We start from the raw sequence: 12,230 nt of genomic DNA on the forward strand, positions 1-12,230 counted from the left end.
GTTGAAATCATCTCTTTAATTTGATGGCATTACTCAGGGAGAATGTAGCTCCTAGCACAGTTATTCAGAATAAGGTAGAACTATACACTAGTATCTATTTTGCCATTGGCAGTTACTTTCCCATATTTAAGTTGGACTGCTATCAATTTAGGTATTTGCTATGATTTGAATGTTTGTGTCTCTTTAAAATTCATATGTTGAAATCCTAAATGCCTACGGTGATGGTATTAGGAGGTGGTGCCTTTTGGAGGTGCTTAAGTCATGAGGATGGAACTTCCATGAATGGGATTAGTCCCTTCCATGTTGAGGACACAGCGAGAGATGGTAGTCTGCTACCATCTGTTCCAGACCCTGGAAGAGGGTTTTCACCAGAACTTGACCCCAGCCTCCGGAACTGTGAGAAATAAATTTCTGTTGTTTATAAGCTACCCAGTCTGTTGTATTTTGTTATAGCAGCCCAAACAGATTAAAACAGTATTATTTCTCCAGTTCTTGGAAAAATCCTGGACGGAAACTTGGGCAAAGAAATTTTTGCTGCCTCATGATAGATTTTTTTTTTTTTTTTTGCACACGGGCTTAGTTGCTTTGGGGCATGTGGGATCTTCGCGGACCAGGGCTCGAACCCGTGTCCCCTGCATTGGCAGGTGGACTCTTAACCACTGTGCCACCAGGGAAGCCCTTGTATAGATTCTTAACAATATATTCTGTTTACACCTAGTCAGAAAGAATGCTTTTCATGTTTACTTTATACATTTGAGTACTTACATATTTCATTCATAGAAACGTGTAAATTTTTCTATTCCAGAACACCTGAATCAAAAATATTTTCATGTTGAAGTTTGTAGATATTTCCCAACCTAGTTTTTTTTTTTAATTAATTAATTTATTTATTTTTGGCTGTGTTGGGTCTTTGTTTCTGTGCGAGGGCTTTCTCTAGTTGCGGCAAGCGGGGGCCACTCTTCATCGCGGTGTGCGGGCCTCTCACCGTCGCGGCCTCTCTTGTTGCGGAGCACAGGCTCCAGACGCGCAGGCTCAGTAGTTGTGGCTCATGGGCCTAGTTGCTCCGCGGCATGTGGGATCTTCCCAGACCAGAGCTCGAACCCTGGTTATTATTATTATTAGTTATTGTCTATCAATAACTTTAAAGAAATAGAAGATAGTGTCCTAAAGGACCAATAAAAATTACACAGCATGATTTGTAATGAGGTGGATGGACCTAGAGTCTGTCATACAGAGTGAAGTAAGTCAGAAAGAGAAAGACAAATACTGTATGCTGACACATATATATGGAATTTAAGAAAAAAAATGTCATGAAGAACATAGGGGTAAGATAGGAATAAAGACACAGACCTACTAGAGAATGGACTTGAGGATATGGGGAGGGGGAAGGGTAAGCTGTGACAAAGTGAAAGAGCGGCATGGACATATATACACTACCAAACGTAAGGTAGATAGCTAGTGGGAAGCAGCCGCATAGCACAGGGAGATCAGCTCGGTGCTTTGTGACCGCCTGGAGGGGTGGGATAGGGAGGGTGGGAGGGAGACGCAAAAGGGAGGGGATATGGGAACATATATATATGTATAACTGATTAAATTTGTTATAAAAAAATAAAAAAAATAAAAATAAAAAATAAAAAAAAATTACACAGCATGAAGAAAGGGCTACTAGTCAATAAATGGATTATTTTTCTACATCTCTGTATTTTCCAAATTTATAGAGAGGCAGTTACTCAACATTTGTCAAACTAGCTGATTTCAGACTTTTTGCTCTGGATCTTTTGATTTATTAGTTTGCCTGAGATCAAATTTCAACTCCCTTAAACTATATCATGAACAGGTTCTCCTAAAGAAGATACAGATATTTATTATTTAGGGGTAAGACAAAGTTTTGTTTTTTTAAGAGAGGACCGTAGTTTTAGCTTTGGAAAATTTATGCATGGCCTTGAAAACTTTATTAATTTATTCATAAAATATTTACAGTGAGCCTACTTAAGGAAACTGTACTAGGACTTATACAGATGGTCACATACTATAAGGGATTGAGAAATTATTGTCTCTGATAGTTTCTGGTGCAATAAAGCACATGTATGCTTTTAGTAACCAAAAAGATACCAGATCTCAATTTCCTATTGGGCCCATAGTTCTTTCCCTGGTCCCTGGATGGGTAACCCTCCATTATGTGTTTTCAATGATACATATGAAAAATGTATACATTCATATTTGTGCCTCTAAATCCATAGGTGGTAGATAAAGTAGGTGGTACCTAATATCCCCATTTTACAGATGAAAAAATATATATCAAAGACCCAGTCATTTAAATCAGTAACTGAACTGCTATGACCCAGGGCCTATTTGCTTTAGTTTCCCTGTTTCTACTCCTAGTTAAATAACAGAAATGATATGAGAAAAGAACCACCTAGATGGTAAAGCACTAAGATGACTTTCTAGTACTTTTGCAAGCAAAATTTTAAATGTATAAAGAGGATGGCTTACTGCTCTAGTAAAATGCTCCCTCCTCCAAACAAATGATAACTTTGGAGGAGAAGCTTTTTCTCTTCAAATAAAAATGTGCTGCTCTTTGATCCCATGATGTCATTTCAAGGAATGTGTCCTAATGGATGTATTTAGAAAAGTATGCAAATGTTTAGGTATAAGGATATTTATTACTACATTATCTGTAATAGAAAAAAATATCTAGGAAAGCCCTAAATATCCCATCAATAGGGAAGCAGTATAGCATAGTGGTTAAGAATCACCTGGATTCAAATCCCATCTCCATAATTTACTATGTGATCGTGGACAACTTATCTCACTGTGCTGTTATTTTACCCATCTGTAAAGTGAAGCTAGTAACAAAATTTACTCCACTGGGTTGTGACAGTATTTAGAACAGTGCCTAATCCATAGTATATGCTCAATACATTTTAGTTATCATTATTGATAGGGAATTGGGATACATTTTTGTAGAGGCACACGATGGAATACTAGGCAGCTTTTTAGAAAAGACAGCTTTATGCACTACTTAACCAGAAGGCTGTCTGTTGCTGACTCATTGTCTCCCTCCCTCCAATGCCCCCAAAAATATGTAGCTAGAGAGGGACTAACTTTGGTGCATATATGTTGAAGAACGGAGAGTAAATTTTGGGGGGCTCTGGTGGAAAAGAGTAAATTTCGAGGGTTTGCGGGGGGAAGGAAGGTGAGAGGCTTTGGGGCAACATGGAGGGTGAGGAGAGAAAAGACCAGCCAACTTTTCTTTTTTTAAAGCAAAGAAAACTTATGTTTATTAAAATGTTTGTTAGGTGACACACACTTTGCTGCCAATTTGTCATGAGTAAATAATTCCATTTAGTCCTCAGAGTAACCCTAAGGGGTGGGTGTTCTTGCTGGTTGACCACAAAATCATAGAGGTGAAGTGCGTTGGTTAAGTCACACATGGGGCTTGACCAGGATCTGTGAAACTCCAAACCTGTATTAGTTCATGACTTCGAGATACTTTTCTCAACTCGATGCTCTTCACTTAAATGTCCTCTCTAGGTGAGGAGGCACATCCATCAGTGCCTCCAAATAAAGCATAAGTTCTTTCATGAAGCAAACCACATTGTCTGGCATCTACAAACCTTTATGGCACCATTTTGTCAGAGCCGCTGTTTTCTCAGATCTCGGCGTCCTTGCTCGCTGTGCTCCTTCTGTCCACTGGGCTTACTCCTACTCAACCCACAAGACTCCTCACAGTAAGCACTTCCTCTTGGAAGCCTTCCCTGATAGCTCTTGACACCCTCCCTGTCAGGGCTGTCATGAAGGTGCCTTCTCTGCTGTTCCCAGAGCAACTTGTTCTTGTCCTGTCACAGCACTTGCACACAGATGCAATCATCAGTGACTTGTCTGTCTTTGCCACTGATGACCGGGTCTATCTCCAGCACCTGCACAGTCCTCAACCCATAATAGTTGCTCAATTAACATACAGGAACTGGGGATGGATATTATCCCTAGTTATCATTCTTCTTGAGCTTTTTTTTTTTTTGAAGTATAGTTGATTTACAATATTGTGTTAGTTTCAGGTGTACAACAAAGTGATTTGGTTATACATATATGTTATGTATATATCTACATTCTTTTTTTATTCTTTTCCATTATAGTTTATTACAAGATACTGAATATAGTTCCCTGTGCTATCCAGTAAGTCTTTGCGGTTTATCTGTTGTATATATGGTAGTGTGCATCTGTTAATCCCCTACTCCCAACTTATCCGTTCCCTCCCCACTCCCCTTTGGTAACTATAAGTTTGTTTTCTTTGTCTGTGAGTCTGTTTCTGTTTCGTAAATAAGTTCATTTGTACTGTTTTTTAGATTCCACATATCAGTGATATCATATGATATTTGTCTTTCTCTGTCTCACTTCACTTAGTATGATAATCTCTAGGTCCATCCATGTTGCTGCAAATGACCAGCTAACACTTTTGATGTATTAGTTTGGTGCGTGGGTTCAGGGGAGAAAAGGGACCAGGGAAAGAATTATGGGCCCCGTAGGAAACAGATCTGGTGGTCTTTTTGGCCATTAAATGCATACATATGTTCTACTGCAACAAGAACTCTAGCAGAGACAATAATTTCTCAACCGTTTATTGTGTGGTAAGCACGCTAAGTCAGAAGTGAGTCAACCCTGCTCTCTGGGAGGGAGGTGCTTGCCAGGGAAAAGGAATGACTTCCTGGGCTACAGGGCCGATTTAGGAAAATTCCTTGCCCAGCGCCCTAATCAGTACCTTGGTGCCTGGAAAAAATTAACTTATTCTCAGGGGTGAGCAGTTGACTTGCTCCACTCAAGCTTGAGGATTAGGCATTATAATTCGAGTTAACATCACAATGTTCAAATTTGAAAACTGAGCAGGCACAGTCCTTGTCTAGTAGCCTTAGTTGTAAAGCTATTAAAGATAATAGCAGGTTGGTGTATTAGGAGCATAGAAGCTCCTAATAATCCCTTTGGTAGTTTGCCTAGCAGAAATGTCTCTGCCCCCTTTTAGAGTGGTTTTTGTTTTCCTTCTGAAAACTGCTTTTCTTGCACAGGGACTTAATGAATTAACTCACAAAACATGAAATGGAAGAACCAATTCCAATCAAAAAGATCTTAGTGGAATAAGATGTAGACTCTCAAAGAATCAAACAAGTTATTTAAAAAGATTAGGTATCTCTTTTCTGGCAATCAATAGATTTATACAGGGTACCACAATTTCCTGAAACCACTCACTTACAAAATATTTATCCTAACATTCCAGTTTTGGATGAGAATCGTTCTGGTTTAACCAAAGGGCAATATATTTTGTATGCTGAGTCACAATGAAGGAAAGGTACAGATTACAGGAGATGACAATGACAAATGTGAACCTGTAGAAAATGAGCCTCATATATGACTGGGAACGACGTGAGAGAAAAGTATTAGGTAAGAACATTAGAGACAAACCACTAGAGATATAGAGTGAAAGGAGTGAGGAGCAAATCCCACCTCTTATGGAACAAAAGGTTCTAAGAGAGATGGACACATGCATTTGACTAGAAAGTGAAGGGTGAACAAGGGGAGGGCACCGGTCACAGAGTAAAGACGTACACAAGTTACTGAGGAACAACCCCAGGTTCCCAAGGGAATGCTGCTGCCCCTCACCCCTCATTCCCTCTGGGTTTGCAGATACAAAACAAGCTCCATCCCATGACGGGCTGCAGCTGTTTATTTCCTGCTACTAAGCAAACCATAAATTTCCACTTTATGCTTTATGGGAATTGTAGTTTGGGGTTTGAGAAGCTATCTGAAGGCTCTATTATGATTTAACTTTATCCACATAACAACACATCTCAGATAAAGACCAGGTTACTTTCAGTCTTAAAAGAAAAAAAGCAGAAACAGGCAAAAAAAATTTTGGCCTTTATTTTTCTTGGTAGGGGAAATTGAGATTAATGAAATTTAGTCATGCTTTACTGCTCCTTGTAGCTTTCCAACATTATCCCAGGGCTTTCCAGCAGCAAAGTAGATGCTTCTGTTCTAGAACAATGGGACAAGGTCATCCTAACCCTAGGCACATAAGGAAAATCCCCAAGTCTTGGAAGAGTTTAAAGACCTCAACAGACTCAGTTCCTGTCCTAGTTTGCCCATGACTTGCCACCTTTTTTTAATTCAGAAAATAATTTACATTAATAACATATAGTACATTGTCTGGCAGGGGCGTTGCTTACCGTGCTGAAGAATATAGTAAATCCTGTGAAGTGGAAATGGAATACAAGATACTGAAAAAGTACACTTTGGGTTCCACTACTGTACTCAAACTGTGATACTAAATATATTACTTGAGGAACATTACTCCATTTGGCCTAGTACTTACCCAATCTGTATTAACCCAGGCCGGACAATCTGTAGGCAACCTAACAAAGGCTCATTTCCTCCTCTAAATAGCCTTAATCCCCCCAAAAGCATTTCAGTTATAGGTGCCAAGGTTCTTGAGTTATATTTAAAAGCTTAAAGAATTAGAGCCAAAGAGAAGGGCCTTAACTCTATCCTATATATGAGAGGGGGCTTACCAACTCTATACTGAATACAAAAGCAGTCGAGTTGTGGTAAGTAATGAGAAAATAGCTATAGATTAATTGGTATATTATAGAAACTTCACTTTATAGTTTATTATAGTCATTTTTTCCTGTGTATCTCCCTCTTCATTACTGCAGTATGTATCACAGGGCTGATGGCAGGAACTAATTGTCCCCCAATATCTATTCTCCCTTTGTGGTTAATTATTTGACCCCCTCCCATCAGGAGGTGGGATGTATGCTTCCTCCCCTTGAATCTGGGTGGGCTCTGAGACTGGCTTGACCAATAAAGTACAGTGAAGTGATACTATGTAACTTCTGAGGTTGTCATAAAAAGCCTTGCAGCTTCCTCCTTGGTCTCTAGGAACGCTCTTGCTCTTGGAGCCCTGAACCACCCTGTGAGTACAACTGTCCTGAGACTGTCATGCTGAATAGGCCACAGGTAGATGCTCTATAAGACAATCCCATCTGAACCTGTCCTTCCACCATTCCCGCCCAGGGGCCAAACAGGTAAGCGAAAATGCCATCTGGGGATTGAAGGTCCTCCAGCCACAGCTGCTCCAGTCCCCAGCTATTTGAGTCATCCCCAAATACTCTAGTCATCCAGCTGTGACGTCATCTCCCTGTGCCCTTTCTATATTTTGGATCCACGGAATCTCATGAGCATAATAAAATGGCTGTTGTTTTACACCACTAAGTTTTGGGGTGGTTTGTTACATAGCAAAAGATCAAACTAGAACACCTCTTAGAATTTCTGTTTTAGTTGAGTAGATGGCTTTCCAGCTGGAGGCTTCATTTCCCAGCATCCTCTCATGCAGGTGAGTGTGGCTATAAGTCTTGCCTATGGTATGTGAATGGAAGTGATGCAATTTCCAAGTCATGTCAATAAAACATCAGTGCTTGTCCTCCACTTCTTCTCCCTCACTCTTCTTGTTGGCTGAGACATAGTGATAATTGGAGCAGCTACATAGGATCCATAGATATTCTAGATGGCTGTCACAGTTTGGATTCCCCAGGTAGCACACTCTGAGCAGAATTCAATGTGCAAAGTATTTATGAAGGAGTTCCACGGGGGTCAACACCTGTAAGGGAGGGGAAGAAGGCAGGAGTGGGCGGAGGGAAAAGTTGAGCTGCAATGCAGGTCCAATGACAGCCTCAGCCAGCCCCACAGAACGCTTGAGAGCTAAACAGCCTTTGAGAAGCGTCCTCCATTGGGTCTAGATGGCCAGGCCTTTATAATCCCACGTGAGTCAGTCATTGGATGTGGGTCCCCTGGTATATGCCTTTGCCTGGCTGTAATCATAGTGTATTATCTATTACTGCATAACAAAATAACCCAAAATTTCGTGGTTAAAAACAACAAATATTAGCTCACAATTTCTGTGTTAGGAATCCAGGAATGTATGTGGTTGCAATTTGGCTGTTGGCTGGGGCTACAGTCACCTCCACTCAATTGGCAGCCAGAATTCAGCTCACTGATACGGTTACTGGAAGGCCTCTTCCTTACCACATGAGGCCTCTCCATAGGCTGCCTAAGTATCCTCACAACATGGCAGGCAGTGATCTGAGAGGGAGAGAATCAGAGAGCCCAAGACAGAAACCACAGACTGTTTAAAACTTCATCTCAGCAGAGACATCCCTATTCACTAGCAGTGAATCAGGAAGTCCAGCCCACACGCAAGGAGCTAAGATGACAAAAGGGTGTGAATCCCAGGAGGCAGGGATCATTGGGGCCATGTTAGAGGCTGCCAACCACATGTAGTATGCATACAATTTTGCATCCTGCTATTTTTAGTTTTCATCAACTTAAATGTTTTGTTTTGCTGTTTTTCATTTAAACAATGTTTTTAAAAATTATAGAAGCAATATATTCTTATTGTAAAAGCCTTCAAATGCTCAAATGATAGAGGCGTACAGTCCTTTTCTTTATGCTATGCCTCAGACTAGTTGAACTACCTAGAGGTAAACAATTTTTTTTTGCATCTGCTGAGATACTTTTCCTATATCTATTTCTCTTTGTAGTCCTAATACTTAATATTGTATTCACACACAGCAGATACTCTGCAAATCTTTAATAAATGTTGGAGCTGAGTTTCAGGCTTTGAGATGTCACTGAACCAGGAGTCGGAAGGGCTGGTTCAAATCACAGGATCTGTCCCTCATTTACTCCTTATTCTCCTTGGCCTCCATTTCCATAATTACCAAATGTACGTGTGATACTAGATTTTTTTCTACAGTCCTTTTCAGATCTGAAATTATATGCATCTAAGAAGGAAATTAGGGACTTCCCTGGTGGTCCAGTGGTTAAGACTCCACGCTTCCACTGTAGGGGGCATGGGTTCCATCCCTGGTCGGGGAACTGAGATCCTGCATGCTGTGCAGCATGGTCGAAAAGAAATAAGAAGGAAATTGTTATTCATCTTATGATCTCTTTATATACCAATTCAAATTAAATATCGTAAACTAATTACTAGTTCTAGACTGTACATTTAACCCTATTTTTCAATATCAACATATGCTTTTCAGTGTAAGTTATTTAAAAAATATTAAGATGTCAATGATTTTGAGTATCAATCATAGTTCGAATATCAGTCATAGGTAAGTCTTTAATCTTTAAAATTTTTCAGTAATAAAAACCATAAAACACTTTAAGCAAAAGGGTATTTGGCTCTGAGATCTTTGTTCTCTTACAATCTAGATCTGAGGTCTAATCAAATTTCTCATTAACGTTCTTGTCTCTTGGGCGAAATGAAATAAGCAACATACTATGCAACTGTTAAGACATTTTAAAATACTGGTTATTAGAAAATTATTTGGGGATTACAGTTTTATCTTTTTATAAAAGGTGGCCATATATGTATACACACTACTTTTTTGGTTCCGAAATGTCTTTATCAAGGTTCATTTTTTTCACGTGTACTTGTTTCCAAAAGTTGGGTCAATCACAAACCTAAGGTCTAGCTATGCTAAGGTAGGATTAACCTTACAAATTGTCATACTCATGCGTGTCATTTATTTCTGCTTGAACTATTCCCCAGCCACACTGGGCCTTTGGTAACGGGGTTTGTAATCATTTTGCTAGTGACATTTTAACAGTGGTCATGAATGACATTGTTAACATTAAAAAAAAAAAAAAAACCACCTCTTACCACTGCTTTTGTTGCTAAGCTGCTTTAGTTCCTCTCCCCGTGGGAGCTTGAATTGTGGCGGGGTAATTTGTTTCGGCAACAATAAAGCTGACAGTTTATATTAGCCAAAGGTTCATGTTGGCAAAAGAATTCACCTGTCCCCTTTTATGCACATCAATAGCTCTTACCCTCCTTCAGTATCCTATCACCAGCATATAGTTTTCCCTCTTCTGTTTGCACTGCTTTTTGTTTTTGCTTTCAGAAGTAGTCTCTTTTAAGGGTTAGAATCCAACAGACCCAGTAAATCTTACTGTGACTAGTAAAAATTCCATCAAAATATGCAGAGCTCTGCATAAGAAATTAATCTTCACAATCCTGGTGGACAGTTTGTAGTAGCAGTATTCTGTTACTTGGGTTGACCTTGGACAAGTCATTTAATTCTCGAGTCTTAGGAAAGAAATACATTTCTTTAGGAAAACAGAAGCTAGAGGTTATATTAGGCATGACTTTCCCTCACGATCAATGGAATTGAGTTTTTTACTCAATTCACTTAGAAGGGGGACTTCAAGGGCTCCCGTGGTTAGTTGCAACCTCCTGAAACATCCCACAAAGTTCTGAACACACATTTTCCTATAATGATGGTTCTCAGTCCCTAAGCACATTGAGCATTCACTATGTGTCAGGAAATAGGCCAAGCAAGTTTTAGAGGCTTTCTGACTTGCTCCTCATAACAACCCTATAAGGTTGGAGGTAGGTACAATTATTAGAACATTTATCCTCATTTTACAGACGAAGAAATAGTTAAATTTTTCCAAGTAATATTTCCAAAGTTGAACAAGATCTGCCTGACCTGGCAAGAGACAGTGTTTAAACAACTCAGCACCAAACAATAATAAATTATTGTATACTGAGTATTGTTAATAAGGTATAATACTTATTATTGATGTATTCATAATACAATTCACAATAAATTTGGGGGGCATTCTGTATGAAGTTCAGGCTTTAAAATTTTTCCTGTATATCTATTCTTTTCTTTTTTTAAAAAAAATATTTATTTATTTATTTATTTATTTATGGCTGTGTTGGGTCTTTGTTTCTGTGCGAGGGCTTTCTCTAGTTGCAGCAAGTGGGGGTCACTCTTCATCACTGTGCACGGGCCTCTCACTATCGCGGCTTCTCTTGTTGCAGAGCACAGGCTCCAGACGTGCAGGCTCAGTAATTGTGGCTCACAGGCCTAGTTGCTCCGCGGCATGTGGGATCTTCCCAGACCAGGGCTCGAACCCGTGTCCCCTGCATTGGCAGGCAGATTCTCAACCACTGTGCCACCAGGGAAGCCCTATTCAATTCTTATAGTGGTCCACAAGGTTTTCTGAGGCAAAATGGGACAGTAAAAAATATCTCTAATTAAACATTCTTGCCTTTAGTCTTTAACTGGGTAACAATGGGCAAGTTATTTGATACTTCTTGGGTCTTAATACCGATTGTTAGCAGGGTTTTGTGAAAATTAGACACAATGTACTTAAAGCTTTAATGGCACGTATTAGAATATCTTTTCTAAATGGTATTATTTATTATTCCAGGGTCTTTCCAGATTGCCGTCTTCACCTAAAAGGACTTGGCCTTGATCCTTTGTAGATTTCTCATTGTTGACTCCATCGTTGCTTAGAATCAAAATTACATCAGCTGTTATTCTTCTCATCTATATGTATTTTTCTTCTATCTGGATCTCTTCTTCAGAAAGTCTTGCAACCATCTTCAATGTTTATGGTCACAATAACCTTAATATTTAGCATTAAGTGACTAATAGGTGCCCATGGGACAGACTTTCATGTTTACTTTATGTAAAAGCCAACAAATTTTATTGAGTACCACTTAGCCCAAACAAGGTATTCTTTACAGAATTCCAAGTTCAACACATGCTGCCTTAGGATTCTGGACCATCTTAGTTATACATCACCTTTTCTCCATTTGAATGCAATATTCCCTCACCAAGAATCCTATGAAGTCTACACTCATTCATTGAAGAGTACTGTGCAAAACACAAAACTGAAAGTGTTTGCCCCCCTGAGGTCAGCAACAGTGCTAAGAGATAAAGAAGGTAGAGAAAGATAAGAAGTTTGTATTAAATTCAAAGACTTTCAGCAAGAGTTTATACAATTTATACAATTTCAGGCAACTGAGAATTTTAAGCAAAGTACTTTAAGCAAAGTATACAACTTCATGACTGAAGTGAATAAAATAATTCTGAAAAAACTGTTACAGGTGACAAATTTTGTACAATTTTTGAAGATAAAGTACTGGTGACATACTATAGTCTAAAATTTTTATCCTCTGTTATATCAGTAAAATCACAACCTATAGTTGGGCTAAGTCTTTGATGAAAGCAAAAAGGAATAAGGATTACAAAACAAAGGATTCTGAACATAGATTTTGAAAACATATTAATATAGCATTAGATTATCTCCTAGATTAATTGTAAATTTTTAACTTTTTGACAATTGAAAATTATGAGCTGTTAGTTTTGTCTATTATTACT

The 12,230-nt window shown here is 39.0% G+C and overlaps 1 protein-coding gene across 1 annotated transcript in view; it reads right to left on the reverse strand.

Moving 5' to 3' along the window:
* Positions 1-11,040: 11,040 nt before the first annotated feature.
* Positions 11,041-12,230, reverse strand: part of NDUFS1 (NADH:ubiquinone oxidoreductase core subunit S1) — a 31,176-nt gene continuing 29,986 nt past the window's right edge. Inside the window, exon 20 of the mRNA XM_081242606.1 lies at positions 11,041-11,776. The gene's annotated coding sequence lies outside the window, so the exon portion shown is untranslated. The remainder of the gene's footprint in view (positions 11,777-12,230) is intronic.

Source organism: Mesoplodon bidens (assembly GCF_964165515.1).
Source record: "Mesoplodon bidens genome assembly, chromosome: 8".
In the NCBI taxonomy this organism is placed as follows: domain Eukaryota; kingdom Metazoa; phylum Chordata; class Mammalia; order Artiodactyla; family Ziphiidae; genus Mesoplodon; species Mesoplodon bidens.